Source organism: Triticum dicoccoides, chromosome 2A, assembly GCF_002162155.2.
Source record: "Triticum dicoccoides isolate Atlit2015 ecotype Zavitan chromosome 2A, WEW_v2.0, whole genome shotgun sequence".
NCBI classification, from domain to species: domain Eukaryota; kingdom Viridiplantae; phylum Streptophyta; class Magnoliopsida; order Poales; family Poaceae; genus Triticum; species Triticum dicoccoides.
Window position 1 is genome coordinate 366364458 of NC_041382.1, and position 25672 is coordinate 366390129.

The window sequence follows — 25672 nt, forward strand, 5'->3', positions numbered from 1 at the left end:
TGGGCCTAGTCTGAATTATTCTACTTATGATAAAGAATTATATGCTCTTGTTCGGACTTTAGAAACATGGCAACGTTATTTATGGCCCAAAGAATTTGTTATACATTCTGATCATGAATCTTTGAAACATATTAGAAGTCAAGCTAAACTGAATCGTAGACATGCTAAATGGGTTGAATTCATTGAGACTTTTCCTTATGTCATTAAACACAAGAAGGGAAAAGAAAATGTTATTGCTGATGCATTGTCTCGCCGCTATACTATGCTTTCACAACTTGACTTCAAAATATTTGGTTTGGAGACCATCAAAGATCAATATGTGCATGATGCTGATTTTAAAGATGTAATGCAGAATTGTAAAGAAGGAAGAATGTGGAACAAGTTCGTCGTTAACGATGGATTTGTGTTTCGTGCTAACAAGCTATGCATTCCAGCTAGCTCCGTTCGTCTTTTGTTGTTGCAGGAGGCGCATGGAGGAGGATTAATGGGACACTTTGGCGTGAAGAAGACGGAGGACGTAGTTACTACACATTTCTTTTGGCCAAAATGAGACGGGATGTTGAGCGTTTTATTGCTCGCTGCACTACATGTCAAAAAGCTAAGTCACGACTCAATCCTCATGGTTTGTATATGCCTTTGCCTGTACCTAGTGTTCCTTGGGAGGATATATCTATGGATTTTGTTTTAGGTTTACCTCGAACAAAGAAGGGGAGGGATAGCATATTTGTTGTCGTGGATAGATTCTCGAAAATGGCACACTTTATACCATGTCATAAAAGCGATGATGCTGTTAGTGTTGCTGATTTGTTCTTTCGTGAAATTATTCGCTTGCATGGTGTGCCAAATACTATTGTTTCAGATCGTGATACTAAATTTCTTAGCCACTTTTGGAGATGTTTATGGGCTAAGTTGGGGACTAATGCTTTTTAGTTCTACTTGTCACCCCCAAACTGATGGACAAACTGAAGTAGTCAATAGAACGTTGTCTACTATGCTTAGGGCTGTTTTGAAGAATAATAAGAAAATGTGGCAGGAATGCTTGCCTCATATTGAATTTGCTTATAATCGTTCATTGCATTCTACTACTAAGATGTGCCCTTTCGAAGTTGTATATGGTTTCCTACCTTGTGCACCTATTGATTTGCTGGCTCTTCCATCTTTGGAGAAGGTTAATTTTGATGCTAAACAACATGCTGAATTTATTTTAAAAATGCATGAGTTAACTAAGGAAAACATTGAGCGTATGAATGCTAAATATAAACTTGCTGGAGATAAGGGTAGAAAACATGTTGTGTTTGCACCTGGAGATCTTGTTTGGTTACATTTGCGTAAGGATAGATTTCCAGATTTGCGCAAATCAATGTTAATGCCACGTGCTGATGGTCCCTTTAAGGTGTTAGAGAAAATAAATGATAATGCATATAAACTTGAGCTGCCTGCAGATTTTGGGGTTAGTCCCACTTTTAACATTGCAGATTTGAAGCCTTATTTGGGTGAGGAAGATGAACTTCCGTCGAGGACGACTTCATTTCAAGAAGGGGAGGATGATGAGGACATCAATACAATTGTTACACCCACAGCCCCTGCTGCTATACATACTGGACCAATTACTAGAGCTCGTGCACGCCAACTAAATTACCAGGTACTTTCGTTTCTTGGTAATGATTCTAATGTTCATGAGAATATGATGCTTCCTAAATTGGATACATTTGTTTTGCTTACAAATGAAGGGCCTAGCTTAGAGAAGGATGAACATTGGAGCAAGAACAAGCATGGCGATGATGGCATGCGCAAGGGGAACAAGAACGGAGTTACAAGTGATGATTTCAGGACTTTGAAGCCACCATAATGGGTGCATGAAGCCTTGGACGAAATATACAAGATGCCACTTCATAAATTTCGTCCCGAGGCTATTTTAGGTGCCGCGTCACCTTATTATTGGGCCAGGCCCATGTAATTTCGAAATACATAAGTACAGGCTATTTTTAGAGTCTGTATGTGTGGGGAAACAAGAGATAGGGTTGATTTCGGACCCCTTCACCAAGGGCCACGAAATTCCCCCCTCTTCCTCCATATATACAGCCCTTAGGGCATCGTTTAGACTTTGGGTTTTGTTTAGATTAAAAGTTCGCCATAGCTGCAACTTCGCGTACTTCGTTTGTGTTCAACGACCAGACAAAGGCGTCACAGAACCCCACCTTGATCAATAAAGCTTTCATCTTATATTCGCAATATCCAGATTGCAATCTCAGTTTCTTGCTTGTTCTTCGTTTGCTTGCAGGAAACAGATCCTCGTGGTCAGGTTGATCGTGCTCTGGCGTGGTCAATAACCTCTCGGAGTTGGTTTAGCGATTGCTAAGGCGCGACGTCCTCGCACGTTCATAGTCGGATCGTCAAAGTCGACTGCCACCAAAGCGATATCCATCATCTCATCGAAAGACGGGACACCTTTGCCTCTATCATTAAGTATTTCGAAATTACATGGGCCTGGCCCATTAATAAGGTGACGCAGCACCTAGAATAGCCTATAGACGAATATTATGAAGTGGCATCTTGTATATTTCGTCCAAGGCTTCATGCACTCTTTATGGCGGCTTCAAAGTCCTGAAATCATCACTTGTAACTCCGTTCTTGATCCCCTTGCGCATGCCATCAACTCCATGCGTGTTCTTGCTCCAATGTTCATCCTTCTCCAAGCTAGGCCCTTCATTTGTAAGCAAAACAAATGTATCCAATTTAGGCAGCATCATAATCTCATGAACATTAGAATCATTACCAAGAAACGAAAGTACCTGGTAATTTAATTGGCGTGCGCGAGCTCTAGTAATTGGTCCAGTATATGTAACAGTAGGGGCTGTGGGTGTAACAATGGTATTGATGTCCTCATCATCCTCCCCTTCTTGAAATGAAGTCGTCCTCGACGGAAGCACATCTTCCTCACCCAAATAAGGCTTCAAATCTGCAATGTTAAAAGTGGGACTAACCCCAAAATCTACAGGTAGCTCAAGTTTATATGCATTATCATTTATTTTCTCTAACACCTTAAAATGACCATCAGCACGTGGCATTAGCTTTGATTTGCGCAGATTAGGAAATCTATCTTTATGCAAATGTAACCAAACAAGATCTCCAGGCGCAAACACAACATGTTTTCTACCCTTATCTCCAGCAAGTTTATATTTAGCATTCATACGCTCAATGTTTTCCTTAGTTAACTCATGCATTTTTAAAATCAATTCAGAACGTTCTTTAGCATCAAAATTAACCTTCTCTGAAGATGGAAGAGGCAACAAATCAATAGGTGCACGAGGTAGGAAACCATACACAATTTCAAAAGGGCACATCTTAGTAGTAGAATGCAATGAACGATTATAAGCAAATTCAATATGAGGCAAGCATTCTTCCCACATTTTCTTGTTATTCTTCAAAACAGCCCTAAGCATAGTAGACAATGTTCTATTGACTACTTCAGTTTGTCCATCAGTTTGGGGGTGACAAGTAGTACTAAAAAGCAGCTTAGTCCCCAACTTAGCCCATAAACATCTCCAAAAGTGGCTAAGAAATTTAGTATCACGATCTGAAACAATAATATTTGGCACACCATGTAAGCGAATAATTTCACGAAAGAACAAATCAGCAACATTAACAACATCATCGCTTTTATGACATGGTATAAAGTGTGCCATTTTCGAGAACCTATCCATGACAACAAATATGCTATCCCTCCCCTTCTTTGTTCGAGGTAAACCTAAAACAAAGTCCATAGATATATCCTCCCAAGGAACACTAGGTACATGCAAAGGCATATATAAACCATGAGGATTGAGTCATGACTTAGCTCTTTGACATGTAGTGCAGCGAGCAACAAATCGCTCAATATCCCGTCTCATCTTTGGCCAAAAGAAATGTGTAGCAAGCATATCCTCCGTCTTCTTGACGCCAAAGTGTCCCATTAATCCTCCTCCATGCGCCTCCTGCAACAAAAAAGATGAACGGAGCTAGCTGGAATGCATAGCTTGTTAGCACGAAACACAAATCCATCGTTAAGAAAGAACTTGTTCCAAGTTCTCCCTTCCTTACAATTCTGCAATACATCTTTAAATTCAGCATCATGAACATATTGATCTTTGATGATCTCCAAACCAAATATTTTGAAGTCAAGTTGTGAAAGCATAGTATAACGACGAGACAAGGCATCCGCAATAACATTTTCTTTACCCTTCTTGTGTTTAATGACATAAGGGAAAGTCTCAATGAATTCAACCCATTTAGCATGTCTATGGTTCAGTTTTGCTTGACTTTTAATGTGTTTCAAAGATTCATGATCAGAATGTATAACAAATTCTTTGGGCCATAAATAATGTTCCCATGTTTCTAAGGTCCGAACAAGAGCATATAATTCTTTATCATAAGTAGAATAGTTCAGACTAGACCCACTCAATTTTTCAGAAAAGTATGCAACAGGTTTTCCATCTTGTAATAACACACCTCCTAATCCAATTCCACTAGCATCACATTCAAGCTCAAAAGTCTTATTGAAATTAGGAAGTTGGAGTAAAGGAGCATGTGTCAACTTATCTTTCAATACCGTGAAGGCTTCTTCCTGTGCGGTACCCCAAACAAAAGGCACATCCTTCTTTGTAAGCTCGTTGAGAGGTGCAGCAATGGTGCTGAAATCTCTCACAAAACGCCTATAGAAACCACCGAGGCCAAGGAAACTCCTCACTTGTGTGACCGTTTTGGGCTGCGGCCAACTCTCAATAGCTTCAATCTTGGCTTTATCAACTTCAATTCCCTGTGGAGTAACAACATAGCCAAGAAAAGATACTCGGTCGGTGCAAAAGGTGCACTTTCCAAGGTTTCCAAACAAACGTGCATCACGTAGAGCAATAAAAACAGCACGTAAATGTTCCAAATGTTCCTCCAAAGATTTGCTATAAATCAATATGTCATCAAAGTAAACTACCACAAATCGTCCAATGAAAGCACGTAAAACTTCGTTCATTAACCTCATGAAAGTACTAGGTGCATTAGTTAACCCAAAAGGCATGACTAACCACTCATATAATCCAAACTTAGTTTTAGATGCTGTTTTCCATTCACCACCCAATTTCATACGAATTTGATGGTATCCACTATGCAAATCAACTTTGGAGAATATTGTAGAGCCACTCAATTCATCAAGCATATCATCTAGCCTAGGAATAGGATGACGATAACGAATAGTAATATTATTAATGCCTCTACAATCAACACACATACGCGACGTACCATCCTTTTTCGGCACTAAAATGATAGGAACAACACAAGGACTAAGGGATTCGCGTATATAACCTTTGTCGAGCAGTTCTTGTACTTGACGCATAATCTCCTTCGTCTCCTCTGGATTGTTACGGTATGGTGCATGGTTGGGTAGCGAAGCACCGGGAATTAAGTCAATTTGATGCTCAATCCCTCGAATAGGTGGTAATCCCCGCGGCACGTCGTGTGGAAAGACATCAGCGAACTCCTGCAAAATGTTAGTGACAGCAGGGGGCAAAGAGGAAGGCACGTCCTCGAATGAAAATAATGCCTCTTTGCACACAAAAGCATAGCAAACAGATTTGCTAAAATCTAGCTCATCAATATCAGATTTGGTGGCAAGTAAACATGCACTTTTCAATTTAATTTCAGAAACAACAATAGATGGTTTATTATTAGGCTTCATTTGGTGCTCAAATTCTTTTGCCACAATCTGATTTTCACTCTTATTTGTCTCCTCTTTTGCTTTATTAGCTCTATTAATATCATCTTTCAAAATGGAATCAGGAGTCATAGGAATCAAAGTAATATTTTTATTGTTATGAACAAGAGTATACTGATTGTTTCTACCATGGTGTACAGAATTTTTATCAAATTGCCATGGTCTACCAAGTAATAAGGAACATGCTTGCATAGGTACCACATCACAATCAACATAATCAACATATGTAGAGATACTAAAATGCACACGAACAGTACGTGTTACCTTAACCTTGCCGCTGTTGTTGAACCATTGGATGTAGTAAGGATGTGGATGTGGTCTTGTGGTGAGAGATAGCTTCTCCACCATCTCCATGCTAGCCAAGTTATTGCAACTCCCTCCATCTATGATCACGCGAACAGAACGTTCCTTCACAACTCCCTTTGTATGGAACAAATTATGCCTCTGATTTTGCTCAGCTTGTGTAACCTGCACACTCAAAACACATTGAGCAACTAAACATTCATACCTGTCAGCATCTTCAGGAGCCATGTATTGCGTCTCATGATCAGAATCGTCTCGTGTTCTTCACGTGTAATAAGAGCCAAAGTCTCCTCATCATAGTCACTAGCGGACTCATACCCACCATCCTCAGTAACAATCATCACACGCTTAGATGGGCATTCTCTCGCATAATGACCTCCACCCTTGCAACGTCGACAAATAATATCATGTGTTTGCCCTGTTGATGCCATGGATGAAGAAGAGCTCTTTGCAGGCCCAGAAGGTGTGCTCTTGGCAGATAGTGGTGATTGTGCCTGCTTTATTGTATCACGGTTGGAGGTGGCAGCCGACGGAGGCGCCGGTGTAGCAGAACGTGTGGAAGTAGATGATGCACATTGTGTCCATGATGAAGGTCGACCTACAGAAAAGTTAGTCCGCGCCAATGCCTGTCGATCCCGCACTTCACGTTCAGCTTTACAAGCAAGATGGAATAAACGAGTGATATTAGTATACTCCTTATACTCTAGAATCGTCTGAATCTCTCTATTTAATCCACCCATAAAATGTGCAAGCATAGCTTCATTCTCCTCAACAATACCACATCTAATCATGCCAGTTTGTAATTCCTGATAATATTCTTCTACCGAATTTTTCCCCTGTCTTAAGCGCTGCAATTTTTGAAGTAATTCACGTTGATAATATGGTGGAACCCAACGAGTACGCATAGCAGTTTTCAAAGCAGCCCAAGTAGCCGGAATAGGATATAATCTACAATGCTCAGACCACCAAACACATGCAAAACTAGTGAATGCACAAACAGCAGCAGGAACACGTCTCTCCTCGGAATATTGTAAACATGTAAATCGTTGTTCAGTTTCTAACTCCCAAGTAAGATATATATCAGGAACATATCTACCCTCAAATGGTGGAATATTCAATTTTAGTTTAGGGAGATGGTCATGATCTCGTACCTGAGGGTGAGCCCTACCATTACCATTATTTGCATGTGGACGACCTGGTGGTTGCTGTGCTGGTGGTGGCACGTAGTTCAGATTTTGATCAACCTCATCCTCATAATCTCCCACATAATCATCCTCCTCCACATCAGCAGTAGGAGCCACAGAAGTATCAACAGCAGCACCAGGAGTTTGGCCCGACTGAAGAGGGACACGGCTCGCTCGACGGAGGGCTGTTTCCCGACGTGGAGGTAGTGGATGTTGTTGCTGTTGTTGCAGAGGTGCGGCAGGATCAGCCGGTGGTGGTGGTGGAAAACGCGAAAGCAATTCAGCAAACTTGTTATCGAGCTTTGTTTCAAACGTCTTCTCCATGCCATCTATCTTCTCCATGGCCTCTTCAAATCTGTTTATCACATCTTGCACCTGTCCACTCATCATTTGCTGAAACGTATCATGAAGCTCCTTGTTCGTCAAGTTCTCCCAGTCAGTCTCATCGGCTTGTGATCCTGGCATGGTTAGCAGCAATAGAAACACACAAGAATATGATCCTACAGACTACTAACAAGTGGTGGTGGTGGCGGGTGTCACAAATCCGTCAAGCAAATCTCAAATTCTTACCAGTTCTTACCCAACAGCAGGCGGTGATCGGCAACCGTTGTAGTCAAAACTCTCAAAAGCTTGGATAGAGCGATTGCCAGGGAGAGTTAAACGCACGACGTAGATGTATGTGGAGCTGGGAAGGCTTATAGTATGGTAGCAAAAAGGGTCAGCAATAATCAATTCAGAGATGCAAAGTTGAATAAACGCTCAACGACGGTACTGTGCTGGTCCTAGGCTAGACCGTGCTAGAGACGCGAGCCTAGAACACTAACAAAATCACGGCGCTGCACGTAAATAAGGGAAAAGCACACTCTGGAACTCTTTTTTTTCGCTCTTTTTTTTGCGCTCCTTTTTTTATGCGCTCCTCTTTTTTTTTTTGCGAAAAATCACTATAATGGCGAGTGTCTCAAAACTCTTCCCTCGTCAAACTGATAGGATGGGCACGGATTTTTTTTTCACTTTTTTTTCGGAAATCAGGGCAGCGACGACGAAAAAGTGCGACAAAAAATCACTATGATGGCACGTGGCTCAAAAGGCTCAGAAAAGCCTAAAAATAGGATAGGGAAAAAAATTTTGCCCGTGAAAATTTTGGCCTAAAAACTGCCCGGGGGTCTCCAGACTCCTTTTTTCCGAGACCTACGCACGCAAGGAAACACGAATCAGAATTTAGATTGATCTCAAGAACAAATCTAATATGAGAAGAACTCGGATTGGTGGTGGATATATGGTTGTGGTATATGGCAGCGGTGGTGGTATATGGTAGCGGTGGTGGTATATGGATACAGATTGGTGGTGGTATATGGATACGGATTGGTGGTGGTATATGGATATGGATTCAGAGTGGTGGCGGATAAGCAAAAGTGGTAGATGGGCGATGATGATGGTGCGGCGGCGGCGTGACAACTTATGACCAAAACTCGAAACTCTAAAAGACTAGACTCTAAGACTAGCAACTTGACACGAGATGCAACCGCAAATTCAACAAAGCAAAAACCCTAAAAAGATTATGCAAAGGCTCAGATTGGTTCGGATATGTTGAACTAACCCTAATTTTTTTCTGGCTTTTTTGTGGACTATAGGTATGAAGAACAGACTCGATCTAATCTATGAAAAACTGTAAAATCTCACCGAGCAACCTGGAAATCTGATACCACTTGATAGAGGCTAAGGTGTCCCGATGTTTCGATGAGATGGTGGCTATCGTTTTCTGTGGGAGTCGACCTTGACGATCCGACTACGAACGTGCGAGACGTCGCACCTTAGCAATCGCTAAACCAACTTCCGAGGGTTATTGACCACGCCGGAGCACGATCAACCTGACCACGAGGGTCTATTTCCTGCGAGCAAACGAAGAACAAGCAAGAAACTGAGATTGCAATCGGGATATTGTGAATATAAGATGAAAGTTTTTTTGATCAAGGTGGGGTTCTGTGACGTCTTGGTCTGGTCGTTGGACACAAACGAAGTACGCGAAGTTGCAGCTATGGTGAACTTTTAATCTAAACAAAACCCAAAGTCTAAACGACGCCCTAAGGGCTGTATATGTGGAGGAAGAGGAGGAATTTCGTGGCCCTTGAGGGTGGGGTCCAAAACCAACCCTAACTCTTGTTTCCCCACACATACGGACTCTAAAAATAGCCTATACTTAAGTATTTCGAAATTACATGGGCCTGGCCCATTAATAAGGTGACGCAGCACCTAGAATAGCCTATGGACGAATATTATGAAGTGGCATCTTGTATATTTCGTCCAAGGCTTCATGCACTCCTTATGGCGGCTTCAATGTCCTGAAATCATCACTTGTAACTCCGTTCTTGATCCCCTTGTGCATGCCATCAACTCCATGCGTGTTCTTGCTCCAATGTTCATCCTTCTCCAAGCTAGGCCCTTCATTTGTAAGCAAAACAAATGTATCCAATTTAGGCAGCATCATAATCTCATGAACATTAGAATCATTACCAAGAAACGAAAGTACCTGGTAATTTAATTGGCGTGCGCGAGCTCTAGTAATTGGTCCAGTATATGTAACAGTAGGGGCTGTGGGTGTAACAATGGTATTGATGTCCTCATCACCCAAGCTCAAGTCCGCGACTTCCACACGCTACTACGACCTCGACATCGACCACACGATTCCTTTCTATGGGACTCAAGAACCCGAGGAGTATCTCGAGTGGGAGGGTTTGCTGGACGACTACCTCAAGCTACATCAAGTCCCTCCCGAAGATCAAGTGAAGTGTGCCACAAGTAACTTCCACGACTACGCGTCCACATGGTGGCTTCACACACCTTTGGAGAGGTACGACATGAGTTGGCCCAAGACGAAGAGAGCTTTGCGGCGAGAGTTTGTGCCTCCAACCTACACGGAACAACTTCAACGCCAATTGGAGAACACTATCCAAGGATCCAAGTACATCGACGAGTACTTCAAGGAGATGAAGATTGCCTTGCGACGAGCCAGCGTGGACGACCCCATTATGATTAAGTTCCACTTCATGATGGGATTGCACAACGACATCTCCAAGACGATCTTCCTCGAGAACTACAAGTCCCTCAACGACAACTACATTGGTGCTCTCAAGGCGGACCAAGAACTCATGAAGGCCAAAGTTTCTCTACCCCAAGCTCACTTCGCGATGACCAAGCTCCATGAGAACGAGCATGAGGATAGTACCACCACGATGTCCAAGCCCGATGAGCTCCAAGACGATACTCCCAAGTCTGACGCCATCCCTCTTTGTGGCATTGATGATGCCGAGTCCTCCATGACTCTTTTTCAAGACGGTACGGCGATGAGTACGACTACGGAGACCCTCAAGGACCAATCTTTAGAGGCGAGTGACACGGTGGCGAGCAAGGATGATGCTTCCATCTTAGGAGGCGAGTGTGATGATGTTCCATCTTCGGCCTTCATCCACGGCGAGAGTGATGATGTGCCATCTTCGGCCTTCATCCACGGCGACGACAACGAGACGGTTGAGCATGGGATTTTCCCTTCGGCCACGTCGACATGTGATGATTTGAGTGACTTTAGCCACCATATTGAGAGTGAGAGTGACTTCACCACTAGCCCCATATGTGATGTGTTGCCACAATTCCCATGTGAGGAGAGCCACAACCCCCACCACTTGAGTGAGATGAGTGACTCCACCATATGTGACATTGAGTGCACCTACCATGAGGGAGTGAGTGAACCACCACATAGAGAGAGTGAGATAGTTGATAGGTCATGCGAGGCCACTTTCAACACTAACGACTTGACCTCTACCTCTATTGTGTCTTCTCATTTGGTGCTAGGTCCCTTATATGATGACGCGCCGATTCTCGACGACTTCGTCCTACCTTTGGACAAGACGATGGCCATGGTGGAATATGATGCACCCCCACGTGGTTCCATCAAGATGAAGATGACCACCATTTGGTCTTTCCCACCTCACCTACACCATTTGAGTGGAATGAAAACGGTAACATAGGTGACGGTGATGCTCTAGTCCCACTAGTGGACATTCTTGACATTGATTGCTTTCATGATGTTGATCCCCGTATTGACATGCTTCATGCTAGTATGATTTCCCCATGCGATGATTTACCCATTTATGATGAGTATGATGATTTCCATGTGGAGTATATTAGTTGTGATGACATGTTACATAGGATTTCTTGTGCTAATTCTCTCGGTCACATCATGTTTGCCAATCCGCTTGACTTGTCATATGCTATACATGAGATCGACCACATGTCATATTTGCAATCTCTTCATAGTGACTATGCATATGCCATTAAAATTAACCCAATTTGCACATATGGCATAGATGACAAGCCCATGGTTATTGGCATTTGTTTTTCTTGTGATGATATTGATATGCTCCCTTTGCATCCTTTATCTCATATGCCATGCCATGACCACCTAGCTTCGGATATGCATTGTTTTGGATGTTGTCCATTTTCTCCATATGATGTTTCCAATATTGCTCATGAGGAGACCCCCATAGTTTCCTCATACATTTTAGGAGATTTTGATCACTCCCATCCATTACATGATCCTTATACTTGTATGCTCAATTTGCATCCCCATCATGTTATACACAATAACTATTCTTTCATGATGGATGACATGTTCTTATATATAGTCTAGGGGGGTCGAAAGGGTACATGGGCCTCAGCCCTTTACTGTGCGCAGACAGACGGAGCCGGACGTCCGGGCGTCGGGCTGGATGTCCGGGCCTTCGGGAGGAGCCGGATGTCCGGGACTAGGGCCGGATGTCCGGGCTGATGGGGCTTTTCTTCTGTCCTCTGTTTGCAACTTGTCCGGATATCGGGGTGTTGGGGCCGGATTTCCGGGTCAGGCCAGATGTCCGGGCTGGGGCCGAATGTCCGGGGCCTGTAGATGCTCGGCGGCTGGAATGCTGCTGTAGTCGATGTCTCTAGCGGCCGGATGTACGGGTCCTGGAGCTGCCTTCTTCTCCTTTCGGTGTTCCTCTTCAGCCATGGACTTGGCGGCTTGTCCGTCTTCACGTGCATCTTCGGGAGGGTCCTCTTGGTACATAATCATGCACAATATCTCAGACTTAGGTAGTAGCCATGTCTCGAGAGGATCATATGTAATATCACTAAGGAGAGAAGTCACCTCGGTCTCGAGAGCTCTAGCTCTAGCTCGAGTCATAGGTCCTCTTGGCACTTCGTGAAACGATGGTAGGTTCATGGGGATGACCATAGGATGCTCCGCATCATCTCCCCTCCCTTGGGGAAGATCCGACCTCGGATCGAAATCCTCATCACCATGGTAGGGCGAGATATCTTTGACGTTGAAGATGTCGCTCACAGAGTACTTGTCGCGTGGAATGTCGATCTTGTAGGCGATTGTTGTAGCGTTCAAGCACCTTGAAGGGTCCATCCGCTCATGGTCGAAGTTTGGACTTGTGTTCGTTGGGGAAGCAGTCCTTGCGAAGGTGTAGCCACACAAGATCTCCAATGTTGAGCACCATGGGGTGCTTGTTGATGTCGCGCTTGGTCGCAAGTCGTTGTACTTGGTGCTCGATGGTATGTCTTGTATCTTCACGCACCTTCTTGAGATGGTTCACGCATGTACTTGTGTCCATACTGATGCGCTCTTGTAGTGGTAGAGGGAGAATGTCCAAAGGGGACAATGGGTTAAATCCGTAGACGACCTCGAAGGGGGGCTTGCCAGTAGTTGAGTGTCTTACGCGGTTTTAGGCGAACTCGGCGATAGGTAGACACTCCTCCCACTCCTTGATGTTCTTGATTAGCACTCGAAGTAGAGCGGAGAGTGTGCGGTTGGTCACCTCTGTTTGGCCGTTGGTTTGAGGATGGTAAGCCGTGGAGAAGAGTAGCTTGATTCCGAGCTTGGCGCATAGGGTCTTCCAAAAGTAACTCAAGAATTTGACATCGCGGTCCGAGACAATCGTCTTTGGCACTCCATGTAGTCGTAAGATGTCCCTACAAAAGAGATTGGCAACATGTGAAGCATCGTCTATCTTGTTGCAAGGAATGAAATGCGCCATCTTAGATAATCAGTCCACAACAACAAATACCGAATCCTTTCCATTTCTAGTTCTATGCAATCCAAGTACAAAATCCATGCTAATATATTCCCATGGTTGATATGGAATTGGGAGAGGCATATAAAGTCCATGGGATTGAGCTTTAGACTTAGCTTTGCGACATGTAGAGCATCGGTTGGTGAAGCGGTTGACTTCGTGAAACATCTTGGGCCAATAATAGTTCTTGGAGAGCATAGCAAAAGTCTTGTCGCGTCCAAAATGTCCCATTAGTCCTCCTCCATGAGATTCCTACAAAAGCAACAAATGAAGAGAAGACTCGGGGATGCAAAGTTTGTTAGCTCTCATAAGATATCCATCTTTGATGTAATAGCGTTCCCAAGATGTATGCGTCAAACACTTGGCATAAGGAGTAGCAAAAGTTGGATCATGCGCATACAAGTCTTTTATGTGCTCAAAGCCAATGACATCTAATTCAAGTTGAGTAACAAGCATGCATATGCGGGAAAGAGCGTCCGCCACAACATTTTCCTTACCTTTGATGTACTTGATGACATAAGGAAAAGACTCAATGAATTCACTCCATTTAGCATGACACTGTTCAACTTAGTTTGACCCTTAAGGTATTTAAGTGTTTCATTATCGGTATGGATGATAAATTCATGAGGGCGAAGATAATGTTCCCATTCATGCAAAACTCGCACTAAAGCATATAACTCTTTGTCATAGATGGGGTAATTGAGTTCCGCTCCGGAAAGTTTCTCACTAAAGTAAGCTATGGGGCGCTTCTCTTGCGTTAACACACCTCCTATGCCATTACCACTAGCATCACAATGAATCTCAAAGGGTTTGTCAAAGTTGGGCAATGCAAGCACGGGAGCATGAGTAAGCAAATTCCTAAGCTCATTGAATGCGGTATCTTGGGATGGTCCCCAAACAAAAGGTGCATTTTTCTTGCTCAAAGCATGCAAAGGTGAAGCAATGGTGCTAAAGTCCTTCACAAATCTATGGTAGAAACAGGCTAAACCAAGGAAGCTATGCACGTGATGCAAGTTGGTTGGTTGTGGCCAAGTTTTAATAGCATTGATCTTAGAGTCATCAACATGAACACCCTTAGAGGAAATTACAAAACCCAAGAAAATGAGCTTATCAACGCCAAAAAGGCACTTTTCCATGTTAGCATAGAGATGCTATTTTCGAATATTTTGCAAAATTGTTCAAACATGGGTGACATGATCTTTAAGAGATTTGCTATAAACAAGGATATCATTGAAGTATACCACAACAAACTCACCAATGTAAGGGTGAAATACATGATTCATAAGACGCATAAAAGTACCCGGTGCTTCCGATAAACCCATAGGCATGACTAACCACTCATACAAACCAAACTTTGTTTTGAAAGTGGTTTTCCATTCATCACCCTCTTGTATGCGGATTTGATAGTAACCACTTTTAAGAACAATTTTGGAAAATATAGTGGCACCACTAAGTTCATCAAGCATATCATCAAGGCGTGGAATGGGATACCTATAGCGAACGGTGATAGCATTGATAGGTCTACAATCGGAACACATGCGAAAGTTACCGTCTCTTTTTGGCACAAGAATGACTGGAAAGGCACAAGGACTCAAACTTTCGCGCACATGTCTATGGTCTATGAGATGCTTTACTCGGCTTTGTATTTCTTTGGTTTCTTTGGGGTTGATGCGGTAGGGAGCTTTGTTCGGAAGAGGTGCTCCAGGGATGAGGTCGATGCGGTGCTCGATGCCTCGTAGTGGAGGTAGTCCCGGAGGTAGCTCGTCGGGGTAAACATCTTGGAATTCCTGCAAAAGAGAAGACAACACTAAAGGTAGAGTGTGAGAGGTGTTAGCTTTTGGTGCGTCGTCCTTGCACAAAAGGACATAGTGTAGGACACTAGATGGGTTCTCACACACTCCTCTTATCTCACTTTTGGTCGCAAATAGAACTAAGTTCTTCTTGTCGCTCATCATGGGGGCACTCAATTTGGGCTTGTGGCGCTCACTCTCTTTTTGGTGGTTCGCTCTCTCACTATTCTCTCCATGATGGGTGGCTTGCTTGTCGGCGATCACTTGTCTTGGAGACATAGGGCAAAGTACGTACTCCTTTCCTTTCATCTTGAAGATGTAGTGGTTCGTTCGACCGTTGTGGATGACACCTCTATCAAATTGCCATGGTCTTCCAAGAAGAAGGTGGAAAACGGTCATTGGAACGACATCACACTCCAAAGTGTCTTTGTAAGCTACGATTTTGAAGGAGACTTGCACTCTATGCTCGACTTGAATAGTGCCGGAGTCGCTTAGCCATTGAACTTTGTAGGGATGTGGGTGCTTCGTCTTGGGCAATTGGAGCTTGGAGCAAAGTTCTTCACTTGCTAGGTTATGACAACTCCCTCCATCGATGATGACCTTGACGGACCTTCCATTGATGCCGGCCTTAGTATGAAAGATGTGGCATCGTTGGTCTTCTTCTTGTTGTTGTTGAAGATTCAAGATCTTGTTCACGAAAGACTTGTTCCTCTTCATCGTTCACTTGCCGGTGCATGGCGACTTGCTCAAGTGCTTCCGTTTCTCCCTCACTCATGGATTCGTATGTACCATCGTTGTTGAGGATCATGGTTTGCTTGTTGGTACACTCAAAGGACTTGTGGCCTCAGCCTCCGCATGTGAAGCATTTGAAGGAACTTGTCTTGACGGTCTCATCAGTTGGGGTAGAACATGATGAAGCTCTCGGCTTGAAGTTGCTTGTAGTAGGAGGATGACTTGGAGTTGTCGAAGTTTTCTTGTAACTCGACTTGTCAACGTTGCTTGTAGAAGGCTTTGTTGATGTAGAAGGTGTTGGAGTCGTTGAAGCTTGGGTGTTGGAGAAACCATAGGACTTGGATGAGAACTTGGCATACTTGAAGTCATCTTGCACTTGACATTCCGCTTTGGTAGCTTGATGCACTAGCTCGATGAGGTTCGAGTATGGTTGGAAGTCGGCGATCTTCTTGATGGGATGATTGAGTCCATTCAAGAAACGTGCCATAGTTTGCTCATCATCTTCCGTGACATTGGCTCGTATCACTACAAAAAAATACACTTCCGTGATGATACGTGTTTGTCACAGTAGGTCACGTTTTCTGTTATGCATGTACATCCATGACAATTTTATGACAGAATCAAGATAGTCATACCTGTGCTGTCGTAGAAGTGTTACATGACATTACCAAAATTATCATCACATAAGTGTCCACTTCCATGACAATAAATCGTGCGTCACAGAAGTGCTTTCGTCAAGGGTGACCGACACGTGGCATCCACCGTAACGGAACGCCATTAAGCTATCGGGTCCGGTTTTGGATCCGATAACCCGCTAACAGCCCCGACCAATGGGGATTTTCCACGTGTAAAATCATCATTGGCTGGAGGAAACACGTGTCGGCTCACCATTGGGACAAATGTCATCCACTCATTGGACCGAAGGCGCCTATGATACGTCGACACGTGGCACGACCGAACAGAGGCCCATTCCTGTGAAAAGGCCGGCCCGCTTGACTTGGTCAAAAGGTGGCGGGCCGGCCCATGGAAAGCCCGTGAACAGCCTGTTCGCATATAGCCCATTTACAGCCCGCTAACCCAGGGCCCGTTACGACCTATCCGAATTAGGCCCAGTAGCGTTTTCTGGGCTGTCAAATATGATTCCAGCCCATTTTAAGTTCCGGCCCATGTATGGCCCATGACGTCTTTCGACCCATATGAGGCCCTTTGTAACTCTTGGCCATTAACGGCCCGTGGTGAAACTGGCCCGTACTGAACAGTGTATCACTTTATACCCATTAATGGCCCATTAATCCATTGGGCCGTTTGCAGCCCATGTTATCTTTCGGCCTTCTCAGTGCCCATTTATTCTTGGGCTCATTTCCAGCATTCGGTTACTTACGACCAGTTATTGCCATTTTCTGCTTGTGGGCCAAATTCAGCCCGTGGTTACAGTCGGCCCATTTGTGGCTCGTTAATACATTGGGCCGTTTTCATAGCGTCATCAAATACAGCCTATTAACAACGGTCCGTTATGGTCGGCCCATGAACGGACGACTCCAACTCTAGCCCGTTTACGACCATAATGCGGTCTGTTTTTGGCCCATGTTTGGCTAATCGATCATATGGCCCGTCTAAGGCCCATTGATGGTACGGCCCGTAGAAGGCCCATTGTTTCTACAGCCCGTAGAAGGCCCATTGTTTCTACGGACCGTAGAAGGCCCATTGTTTCTACGGCCCGTAGGAAGCCCAATGTCACTACAGTAAATATGTAGCCCATGGCCTGTTAAAGGCGGCGGGAAACTACTATAGGTTTAGACCTGCTAATGGCCCAAGATGATTATATGCCCACGTTTTGGACCATATGAGTAACGGGCCGGCCTGAAGACCGACAACACTGAGATCCACTGAACCTTCCGGCCTAAATTACAACACACCAGCCAAAGAATAAACCTAGACTATACAACAAAGAAATTACGGCATATTACATCCACTGGGAATCAAAGTTCGCTACCGGTGATATTAAAGCGCAACATGATCGCGGATTACATACACTGGGCATCAAAGGTCGCCACCAGTGCATATAAACGCGACGACAAAAGAATATACAAAACTGAGAGCACTTCAGAAGGCACCAGACCTGGCAAGCTTGGGCCCCGCAAGCAGCCGAACAAGCTGATGAGACCTCAGTTGTGTCAACGATAGATGCTTCATCCCTAGCTGTATGGCACCATAGTGCGCAAGGCAGTCCCCTGACATCTTCATTACATCTTTGACTTCAAGTCGGAGCTGAGCTGAAGCAAGCCTTTCCGCTTTAAGTTGAGACTGAAGAAGTCAGACTGATTGAGGCAGCGACTGCACAGAGGTTGTCTCACACCTGCTGGTGAGTAGCTTCAACTCACTTTCTTCATCAAGACATGACCTTGGGGTCATCTCGCTGTCCTCAAGATGGTTTGGCTCACTATCTTTCCTAAAGTTCTGCTTGGCATAAGAGATACGACTCTGAAAGAGAAACAAGGAGACACGTAATAGGTTTCACAATTATATATGCAAATAAATGGATCTGTTCTGCATAAGGAACATGTTTTTACAATTACAATTTAAAGCTGGTAGTTGTTGCAAACATCCAATCAGATGTAAACATCAGTGGAGGAAATGATGCCTATCCAAATCTATACTAGAACAAAGTTTGAAGGCTTGAGAAGGATGAACTTACATTACATGTTAACACGGGATGGACAAAGCCCTTCTCCATGTTGATGGAAAGATAATTCAATAAATTCCCCAAAGAAAATTCTTTATAAGCGTTACCATTATTCTACATTTTGCAAAGAGTAAATATAGATCAAATAATATTGAAATAAATAGAGGATAATGAAGCTCAGGTGCAGACTGATGATACATAATCAAATAGCAATTAATTAAGTACAACGTTACAAGGCAAAAGGTACTGACAAGAGGAATGCAGACATCAACATGTGCAGTGGTGGCTTTATTCAAAATTTTGGTAAGAGTAAATGTAGATATGATAATTTAGAGAAAGTGGTGGGCAGGGCAGATAAGATGCAGAGTAATGCTAGACAATCACCTATCTCGCGATGCATGTATAGTAATACCACCATCTTCCATTATTAGTTGTCGCTCAAATGGATGTATCTAGCACTATTAAGTTCTAAATACATCCAATTGATCAACAATTAATTCGATACAGAGGGAGTACATGACAACATGTACTTACATGAGCAATCCAAAATTTCATAACCATTCTGTTAATTCTACATTTATCTAAGATTAAATATATATCTTACAATTTCAAGCAAAGGGAAGATAAAGAAGCGAACATTTACAGTGATGCTACATATTCAAACAACAATGAGTGTAAGTATGCTGACAAAGGGCAAGAGGTACTGACAAGAGCAATGCAGAGCCCAATATTGTCGTGAGATCCTATGATCCTTTGAGCAAGGAGATTCATCTAAAATTAGTTTTCATACAAGAGAGAAGGTAAGGCACATGCAAAAATTTAGGAGTTCAAATTTTGAATTGATATCATAAACAGCACCTGACGCTGGGCTGTCAGTAGTTCTAATAGGGGTTTGGCCACTGGAGTAGGGGTAAAGTTTGTTATAGTTGGGCCTGTGTTTTCTGTGGCTGCTGATCTATCTGCTTTAACAGGTATCACTACCTTTTCCAAATACCTAGTTTGTACTCCTTGAGGATCTGCAATCACCCTCTTCCTTTTGGACATCTATTACGAAAGAACAACATTTTACTGGAAAAACATAGTATGACAACACATGGAATAGGTACAGAAAATGGATAGGTATGGCATATACTCATATATGATGCTTAAACTAAGCAGATGGTGTAACAAAGTAGAAGTAATTCAAGAAGTCAGATGCAAAATATGTGCGACCAATACAACCTTGCCAGGTTAGAGCATGCACCTTGATGGGTGAATAAGATAGGCCATCCTCCACCATGCCAAGTTTGTTAGCTAGTGGATTGTTCCACAATATTCCTCTCGTGCGCCCATTATCATATTCATTTTGATAATGTTCAATACCTGACATGCATGAAAACATAAAAACAAGTGAGATTATCTTTGTAATGCAGAAGTGATTCTAATCCAATACTTCCTCCCTGTAAACCCCTTTGTGCTATCTCTGCAATTCTTCTAAGAGGTGTCATGCATGCTATAATTTGGTGTGTGCATTAATATAATGTGGCCTACTACTCAAAATATGAGAGCTCCAAAAGTGATGATACTTCGCAGATGATAGCTTCAACATATAGTAAAGAAGAACAAGTCGACCTGACCTGACAGATTCAAAATATACTAAGGGAGAATAACTCGACCTGACCAGTCGACCGCAAGAGAAGAGGATCATCTTAAAGAAGGGCAGAAGAGCAAGCAGATTGAAGATATTACAAGTCTTTCTATACAATGTCGGTTGGCCACCCATGACGAACCAGAGCGCACAGAGAAATACTATTCCTTCCGGCCTCTCCATATGTGGCTCACATGCATTTCGAAACTAAAGTAGGAACATTTAGCTGACCAATGATGAGGACATGAATACCTTGGATATGACCAAAAATATTGCATATATGCATATTTGTCAGGTGATTTCTAGTGCAAACTATTCAATAATCTATTTATGTTATCCAGAACAAAAATACTTCACACACTTTTGTGTTTTGTCTAATTGCAGGTGTATGGGACATTTATACAATCCACATATGAAGATAAGGAAGAAAGAGATGTTTATTTGCTGTCCAAAAAGTTTCTCACGTCACTTTTGGCCCAAGAGAAGATAGAGTCCAAGTCTCTCACGTTCTGGATTCAGATTCGGACTGCACAGACATACCTGACTCAAAACGCACACAAGTTTTTCATACGGACTCCGAATTGGGTGATTCTTTTTTTGTTGGAAATTAGATTTCGTGCACTTTCCAACACAATTGGAATCACCTTCAAATTCGTCCGGAGCGTTGAGTTGTGGACGAAACAATCTGATGCTGCAGCAGAATCCGAGTCAGACTACAAGTCCAAAGGTGTTACATCACCTCCACTTGGGCCCATTGGCCTTGTACGACCTAGATTTAGTTTTAGGCTGCCTTGGGACGTCCTCCCACCTCCTTGGCCGCCACCCCTTGCTCCTATATAAGTAGATCCATCTAGTAGCTTTTCCTTGGGATTTGTTTAGTTAAAAGTTAGCCATTGCAACTTCGTGTACTTCGTTTGTGTCCAACGACCAGACCAAGACCGCTTCCGGATCCCCACCATTATCAATACCTCATATATATATGCAATATTCAGATTGCTTTATCATATTCTTGCTCGTTCTTCGATTGCTTGCAGGAATAGACCTTCGTGGTCAGGCTGACCGTGCTTCCGGCAGCGTTAGTAACCTCAGGAGATTGGTTTAGCGATTGCTAAGGCGCAACGTCGTGCACGTTCGTAGTCGGATCGTCAAAGTCGTCTCCACCAAATCGATAGTTATCATCTCATCGAAAGATCGGGACACCCTCGCCTCTATCAAGTGGTATCAGTTTTCAGGTTGCTCGGTGAGAATTTCCAGTTTTTCTTAGATTAGATTTATTTTCTTACCTATTGTCCAAGAAAAAGCCACAAAAAAAAGTTAGATCTGTTCATCCTTTATCCAAGCCAGTCTGAGCCTTTGCAATTTTCTATTCATTGTTTGCATTATTGAATTATCGGTTGCATCGCCGTGTCGAGTTGCTGGTCTTAGTGTCTAGTTCCTTTAGAGTTTCGAGTTCTGTTCACATTAGTCACGCAGCCGCTGCATCATTATCCCATCCGCTGTCCACCATCCAATCCACCAATTTCCACCACGTGCTACACACTGTTTATTGTCATAATCATAGTTGAGGTCACTCACATCTTCGCCTGATCGAATCTGCATCTTATCTAGTTTGTCTTGGAAAGAGGGAGAAAAAGAAGATAAAGAAAAAAAAGAGAGAAAAAAGGAAAGAAAAAAAAAGAAAAAGAGGGAGAAGAAAAAGAAAAAAAAGCGTGAGAAAAAAAGAGAGAAGAAAAAAATTGGATCTATCTAGAATCAATCTCGTACCTGAATTCGGATTGGAATCTGTTTTGTGCACTATTCAGTAAAACAGCTTGGCTATTGTTTCACATCATTATCTTTACTGCCGTTGTGATCTTCACTTATATCTTGCTGTCCAGAGCTACTTTGTATCCTTCATTGATGCTGGTTGTGCTACGACGTGACCTCATTAGTGTTCTAGGCTCGCGTCTCTAGTCCGGTCTAGCCTAGGACCAGCACAGTACCGTCGTTGAGCGTTTATTCAACATTGCATCTTTGAATTGATTATTGCTAATCTTTTGCTACCATATATAGCCAACCCAGCTCCACATATTTCTACACCGTGTATACGTACGCTCCCCTGGCAATCGCTTTACTCAATATTCGGAATTACTTGACACCGCTGTGATGAGGACATGACTACCTTGGATATGACCAAAAATATTGCATATATGCATATTTGTCAGGTGATTTCTAGTGCAAACTATTCAATAATCTATTTATGTTATCCAGAACAAAAATACTTCACACACTTTTGTGTTTTGTCTAATTGCAGGTGTATGGGACATTTGTACAATCCACATATGAAGATAAGGAAGAAAGAGATGTTTATTTGCTGTCCAAAAAGTTCTCTCACGTCACTTTTGGCCCAAGAGAAGATAGAGTCCAAGTCTCTCACGTTCTGGATTCAGATTCGGACTACACAGACACACCTGACTCAAAACAGACACAAGTTTTTCATACGGACTCCGAATTGGGTGATTCTTTTTTTGTTGGAAACTAGATTTCGTGCACTTTCCAACCCAATTGGAATCACCTTCAAATTAGTCCGGAGCGTTGAGTTGTGGACGAAACAATCTGATGCTGCAGCAGAATCCGAGTCAAACTACAAGTCCAAAGGTGTTACATCACCTCCACTTGGGCCCATTGGCCTTGTACGACCTAGATTTAGTTTTAGGCTGCCTTGGGACGTCCTCCCACCTCCTTGGCCGCCACCCCTTGCTCCTATATAAGTAGATCCATCTAGTAGCTTTTCCTTGGGATTTGTTTAGTTAAAAGTTAGCCATTGCAACTTCGTGTACTTCGTTTGTGTCCAACGACCAGACCAAGACCGCTTACACATCCCCACCATTATCAATACCTCATATATATTTGCAATATTCAGATTGCTTTATCATATTCTTGCTCGTTCTTCGATTGCTTGCAGGAATAGACCTTCGTGGTCAGGCTGACCGTGCTTCCGGCATCGTCAGTAACCTCAGGAGATTGGTTTAGCGATTGCTAAGGCGCAACGTCGTGCACGTTTGTAGTCGGATCGTCAAAGTCGTCTCCACCAACTCGATAGTTATCATCTCACCGAAAGATCGGGACACCCCCGCCTCTATCGGGACACTCGAGAGTTGTTGTATATCCTGCTTGGCAGTTGTTTTTCATCATTATCTTCACTGCCGTTGTGATCTTCACTTATATCTTGCTGTCAAGAGCTACTTAGTATCCTTCATTGATGCTAGTTGTGCTACGCCGTGACCTCATTAGTGTTCTAGGCTCGCGTCTCTAGTCCGGTCTAGCCTAGGACCAGCACAGTACCGTCGTTGAGCGTTTATTCAACATTGCATCTTTGAATTGATTATTGCTAATCTTTTGCTACCATATATAGCCAACCCAGCTCCACATATTTCTACACCGTGTATACGTACGCTCCCCTGGCAATCGCTTTACTCAATATTCGGAGTTACTTGACACCGCTGGTTGCCGATCACCGCCTGCTGCATGGTAAGAACTTGTAAGACATTGATATTTGCTTTACTGTGAGCGTTTTACCACCACATCCTAGTAGTTATAGGAGCATTATTTTTGGGTTTTGTTTCTTGTTCTACTAATCATGACAGGATCCAGAGTCAATTCATGGGCTTTGTCGATCGCGGGAGACGTGCCACCACCTTTGCAAATACCACAACCGTCACGAGAGGTGCACAAACATCCAAATGCACATGATCAGGTTAATGTATCTATACCACCATTTAATGGCCATTTTAAACCTGCTTTATATATTGAATGGGAGTTCGACATAAAAAATATATTTGCTTCCCATAATTTCAATGAACATAAAAAGGTTAAGATTGCGGTTGGTTCTTTCACTGGTTATGCTTTGGTTTGGTGGAGTGAATATTGTCGGTTACACCCTGATTATATACCTACTACTTGGGATGATTTGAAACTTGCCATGCGACATACTTTCGTCCCTGCTTATTATACTCGTGACATGATTAAGAAGTTGCAACACTTAAAACAAGGTAGTGAAACTGTAACAAAATATTATGATGATTTACAAACTACCTTGTTGCATTCCTCTTTAGAAGAAAGTGAAGATGATTTTATGGACAGATTTTGGGGAGGATTAAACCGTGATATTCAAGAGATACTAATTCATGAAGAGTGTTATCCTATGGACCATTTGTTTCATCTTGCTTGCAAAGCTGAACAGGAAATAAAACGACGTGTTGGCCACGAGGAGAACAAGTGCACAGTGTACATTCCAAGAGTTGATATGATTGTTCCTTCAACTACTAGGCATACTATGACAACCACATCCGTTGTTGTCAGGACTATATCACCTCCACCATGTGACACATCGCCCTCGAGAGTGGCTACATCATCTGAGTTGATCATAAGAGGTAATGACAAAGGTACTGATCTTCCATCTCTACATGAGAATGATGAATTCCTTGTCAATTTGAATGCACCATCTGATGAGCTACCCACTACTTTGATCACACCACCTATTTTAGAGGACTACGTTGATAATTTGACTTTGCCATGTGATCAAACAACTGAAATACCAACAATTTTGAGTGCACCCATTGAATTAACTATTGATGCAAAAGAACCAATGTTTAATCATTTTGATATGACCTCTAATCTTGGTGATGATTCTGTGTTGAATGACTTATTGCATGTTTGCTTATTTAAGCATGTTGTAGCATGTAAATTTGATGCAAGTAAGGTTTATTCACCAATGTTGGGATGGTTTAATGATGAACATTGTCAATCTTTTGAAATGAATAAGAGATTCACTTATATGTGCAAACTGAGTTGCAACATTTTCATGCCTTCTACTTCTTGTGCTAATTTTTTGGCTTTAGATTTTATGAACTATGCAAGTTACTCATCTATTCATGTGTCATATATGCAAAAATCAAGGGAAGTAAAAATGGATGACATATACATATACAACATGTACACCTTGTCTCTTTTGTTAGCCACATTTCAGATTAAGCAACGCCGAGGACGGCTTTATTTTCAAGAAGGGGAGGATGATGAGGACATGACTACCTTGGATATGACCAAAAATATTGCATATATGCATATTTGTCAGGTGATTTCTAGTGCAAACTATTCAATAATCTATTTATGTTATCCAGAACAAAAATACTTCACACACTTTTGTGTTTTGTCTAATTGCAGGTGTATGGGACATTTATACAATCCACATATGAAGATAAGGAAGAAAGAGATGTTTATTTGCTGTCCAAAAAGTTCTCTCACGTCACTTTTGGCCCAAGAGAAGATAGAGTCCAAGTCTCTCACGTTCTGGATTCAGATTCGGACTGCACAGACATACCTGACTCAAAACGCACACAAGTTTTTCATACGGACTCCGAATTGGGTGATTCTTTTTTTGTTGGAAATTAGATTTCGTGCACTTTCCAACACAATTGGAATCACCTTCAAATTCGTCCGGAGCGTTGAGTTGTGGACGAAACAA